The 5,226-nt window shown below is 37.8% G+C and overlaps 1 pseudogene; it reads right to left on the bottom strand.

Annotated features, from left to right (window-relative positions):
* Positions 1–1,002: 1,002 nt before the first annotated feature.
* Positions 1,003–1,651, bottom strand: LOC115868723 (annotated as a pseudogene).
* Positions 1,652–5,226: the final 3,575 nt, after the last annotated feature.

Genomic DNA, 5,226 nt, shown 5'->3' with positions numbered 1-5,226 from the left:
TACCATCGTTCTTACAGTGACCAATTATTTTTGGTACAGTAACGCCTACTCCATCTGTCTTCATTTGATGCTGCTGCTGTTGTCTTTCAATATTTCCCATTTCAGCTGGATGCTTGACATTTTTTCTTTAGTTGCTTCAGGTTGAAAGCTGCTATGTGCATTCTTCCCTTTTGGTTTTCTAACTCTAAGTCTTTTAGCACTTTATTGCCATATTGTAGTTTGTCTTCTTGAGCTATCCTTTAAAACCTTTTGTTAGGTCTGTTACTTAATCATTTATGCCTGTCACTATACTACTTTCTCTATGTTCCAGAGCAAGTTTCAGATTATCTTCCGACATTTATTTTGTAAGTTTCCTTGCCCTTTGAATGACCTTTTGTTTGTTTTATATATAATATTCTTTTTTTTTTTTTTGGAGATAGGACAATAAAGCTTTTAATAATACTCATTTGCTCAGGCAGAACTAGGCCTCTTGGACAAGACATGCCATACCAAAGCAAAGAGTTTAGAAGCAGAGATTAAAAGCAAAGAAAATAGAAAATACACGGTAGTCTTAAATTGCCAATTACTGGGCACCTTCAAATTAGGACATTTGAACCATAGTCCAATGACTTCGAAATCCATAAGCTTGGGATCATAGTCATCTGCTCCTCTAAGTCCCATTGGTATTTCAGTCCCTTTAATCTGCCATAGGTGTGTGTTTAAGGTAAAATGCAGTTTACTTAGAGGGGTTTCCAAATGAGTCCTTCTCATGTGGTCTGTGAAGGATGTTGTGTACCACAAAGGAACAAAGTCTAAAGTCCCAGTTGTCTATAGCATGCTGCTTGGGTCGTCAAGGAAGGTGGTCATATTTCCACCAATGTTAGCATAGGCTGGATGCTGTTTTAGCAAAGATCACAACAAGTTAACTGTTTTGTTTTCTTCTCTTCAGTATTTGCCTTAAAGGATGAATCCTAGCTGGTAGAAGGTTCTGGTGCCAGGAAGCCATTAAATATGTGGGCATGGCTAGCAATCAGGGTCATTTAGCTCATGGTAGTTGGTACATGGATGATTATAGCTTGCATTCCAATTATTTAAACCGAGATATTCTTGTTTAGGTTGGATGCACGGTGAGTAGAAGACCTCTTTTCCCAAGAAATAAGAGGGAGAAAGTCTTTGGAGAGTGGCCTCACTGAACTGGTAAGGTAGTTTCCCCAGATTTTGATGGTTTCCCCAGTTCCTCCATAATTTTGCAATGCCCTGGCCAAGTCTCTCTTTGTTTTTTGACATGAACTGAAAGATGCCCTTGCTTCTATCTACCCACTGAATACAAGAAGCCATCTCCGGGTTACACAGGGATTTAAGAAGGTATACAAACAGTCTAAGCTTCTTTCGGCCTTTTCCACCCTTTTGGTGGAGAGCGGCAGGTTACATTATCTGGTTTTCAGCGATATTCTGCAGTGATAGATGGATATTTGCTTCCACACAGTAGTCTGCAACATTGTTGGTGATGGCTTTCCAGGTCCAGGCAGGGTCCTCTGCCGACAGCACTCCAAAGAAGCTGGGGCTCCCTCGGACCTGGAGAGTACTGTAGGTTGCCTGTTGAATGTTGCCTCAACACATCAAAAGCATCTTCAAATGCTTGCCCCAGCTTGTCTTGCTCACTACAAGCCATGTTTGATTAATAAATTGGGTGATTCTGTTCATGAGAGTGTTACCTTGCATCCAAAAGGGCCAGATGCCAAGAGTCTTCGTTTTCACCCTCATATATAATATTCTAAATTGCCCAGCACAATCATCTGGACTTCGTCATTAGGGTACAATGCTTCAAATTCAATCTTGAGATGGTCTCTGAATTCTCGCTTGTTGTTGTTTTTTTTTCCACTTGAAATTGCACAGGAGTAATTGATGGTCTGTTCCACAGTTGGGCCTTGCTCTGGTTAGGCCTGATGACCTGGATCTTCTCCACCATCGTTGTTTGTAGATGTTGTGGATTTGACTCCTCTTGCGGATTTGATTTCACACTATGTGGTCTACCTGTATAGTAGTGATTTATATTGTTGAAAAAAGAATTTACAATGAGTCAATTATATGTCTTATAAAATTCTAAAGTAAGCTCTTCAGTTTCTGTCACCAAAGCCACGTTTCCCAACTGCTAATGCTTTTTTGTTTTGTCTTCAAATTTTACATTTTAATAACAATAATTATTAATGTGCCCTGATTTCATATTGGAACAATTTCAGAGTGTAGACGTTTTCAAAATTTTCCAATTTTCTCATCTTCGGCATTAGTGGTTGGTATGTAAATTTGTATCTTTTAATTATTATTATTATTAACTGGTCTTCCTTGTTAGAATATGGATATCAAACTGTCACTGATAGAACTGAACTTCAAGGTAGATTTTGAACTGTTGTTCTTAAAAGTAAATACGATGCCACTCCTCTTAAATGTGTCATTCCTAGCATAGTAAGACATATGTTTGTCTGATTCTAAATGGCCCAAGCCAGTCCATTTCAGCTCACTAATGCACAGGATACTGATGCTTATGGGGTAAGTTTCATTTTTAATGATTTCCAATTTCCTAAGATTCATACTGTATATACTCCACACTCTGATTATTATGAATGGTTACAGTTGTTTCTTCTCATTTTAAGTCATGTCACACCATTAAGGATAGCCCCAAAGCCTTGTTGTATCCATGCCATTAAACTCAATTAAAAACATGTAGTTATTGTGAAAGGTATACTCTTTGGTATGTACAAGCAAAGGTAATTCAATAGGGACTTCCAATGACTTTCAACATCTGGGAAGGTTTGAGAAGAAGCTTTCTTTTGCTTTAACCCTAGAATGTAAACAAACATTCAATGAGTTGTTCAAATGCTTTGCTCCGAACTAAGCCTAAAAATCATTCCGTCGCACATTGAAATTATTTGTACTGTTTCTCATTGGGATGTGGATCTCCAAAATGTTCTTTCCTTGGCAGACTGTTGTGAGGAATGCATTAGGCAAACTGCTGACAGGCTCAGCCATAAAGCTCGACTGGTCAGTGCCAGCTACCAATGCCTCACTTTCCAATATTCTGCTCAGTTCTTCCTGAGTCATCACCTTACTCATATTTGATGTAAGGCTTTTTTCATAAGATCCCTTAGGATTTTTTCCAAATATATAGGTAGTTTTATATCATTGTATCTTAGGTGCCATTTATTGCAGAACAGAAAGAGTTGGTTATTTATCTTTCAAAGTTCATATTTAAGTCCTTCTATTAATACTTTAAATTGGTCTGTCGGATTCATGTGGAAACTTAACACCAAGTAATTTCAAGTGTTATTATAATATCTTTTTGAAGCAGGACAGGGAAAAAAGTCCCTTAATTCTAACCTTCTAATGTTATACTCACAGAATTCTCATAAAAGTCTTCTAATTTTATATGCTATTTCCTTGAATATGACCTACCATTAAAAAAAATAAAATTGAACCTTAGCTTTGGGTTTTTAGAGCAATTTCATGCAATGGATTCCAATTATAATTTGTCTTCATGGACAGCTGCTTGCTTTCTTTAAAGATACTACATCTTGGGATTTGCTCTGCATTTGGCTAAGTATCAGCCCCAACATTAACTAACTATATGACCTTATAGAAATAACTTTAAATTTGCATACCTCAGTTTTTTAACAGGAAATGAGGATCAGAAAAATAATGCATAGTATATTGGGTTTATGTGATGATTATATTTTTTAATGCTTCAAAGGGATATAAAGAACATAACTATTATATCATCATCATCTTTATATCATCATCATTTCCATTATTTATTCATACCTAGCTGAGCATTCAGTTTTCTTTGGACAGTTATTTAAACTACAATTTTCTAAGTAAAATAACATTGTTTTTCTTTTTTTACAACCTTATACCTTTGAATTTTTGTTCAGGGTTGTAGGTTGTATTTGTACCCTGATTTTAGGTATAGAAATTGTTAATTTGGAAAAAGCGTCCTCAATAATTTTTTGTGCACAACATTTACTGAAAAAGTAGTTTTCTTAATCAGGGTTCCTGGAAAAACAGACCGAGTAAGTTACACACACACGCTCACACAGTCACGCCAACACTAAGCTCTTTGGAGGTGTTCCTGCCCTCTGAACGGTGCAGATGATAGAGAGCTCAGCTTCTAACTGAAAGGGGGGCCGTTTGAATTTGTCCAGAGGTACTCAGAAAGAGACTGGTGATCTAACTCTGATAGGTTACATTGATTGAACATTCTATAGCGCACAGTTCTGCTCTGAATTAGATGGGGTCACCATGAGTAACAGCAACTTGTTAACTGGTTTAAAGTAAGAGAATTTAACAGAAACATCCATGACATGTTAGCAGAATCTGCAAGAATTCTGACACTCTTGTGTCCCCAAAGGAGCCAGGTGGTGTATGGTTATGAGTTGGGCAGGGATCCATAAGACCGTAAGTGGGAACCGGAAGTCATTCCTCTGGAGAAAGAGAGGGCTTTCTATTCCCATAATCAATTACAGTCTCAGACATTCACAGGGACAGTCTACCTGTCCTGTAGGGTCATTATGAGCCTCCATGGACTTGATGGTTGTGAGGAGTTAGTGTGTGTCCCCAAAGATGAGTCCTACCCATAGACAAAGGGTAATCTGTTGTACTTAAATGTTATTCACATGTAAATGCTTCATTACAAAATCTAGACTAGAGTTTTATTCAACAAATGGGCGAAATTAGCTGTCACCATAATTAATAACAAAATTCATTAAAATATACTTTCCTTCTCTGGTAAAAGATTCAAGTGAGATGGGGGCAAGAAGAACTCACTTTCTCTTTTAAGACTACCCACAACTAAAAAGATGATTCATTTAACCACCTTAGGAGCCCTGGTGGTATAGTGGTTACTCATTGGGCTACTAAACTACAAGTTTAGCCGTTTGAAACCACCAGCACCTCTACAGGAGAAAAATGGAGCTATCTATCATGGGAGAAGTTTAACCTACCCTACAGGGTCAACAATGAGTTGGCATAGACTCTAGGGCAGTGAGTTTGGTTTTTGATTTGAGGTACACTAGACAGAAAATATTGAAGTTGTCAAGGATGCTGTCTTGCTTGGATTCACACTCGAGGTTCAAGGAAGCAGCAGTCAAGAGATCAAAAGGCATATTGCATTGGGTAAGTGTGTTAGGCAGGGTTCTCTAGAGAATTAGACAGATTGATGGATGGATGGATGGATGGATGGATGGATGGATGGAT

This window comes from Echinops telfairi, unplaced genomic scaffold, assembly GCF_000313985.2.
Source record: "Echinops telfairi isolate 266 unplaced genomic scaffold, ASM31398v2 ScPeMD7_1;HRSCAF=3_0, whole genome shotgun sequence".
Classification (NCBI taxonomy): Eukaryota; Metazoa; Chordata; class Mammalia; order Afrosoricida; family Tenrecidae; genus Echinops; species Echinops telfairi.
This window is presented reverse-complemented; position numbering and strand designations above follow the sequence as displayed.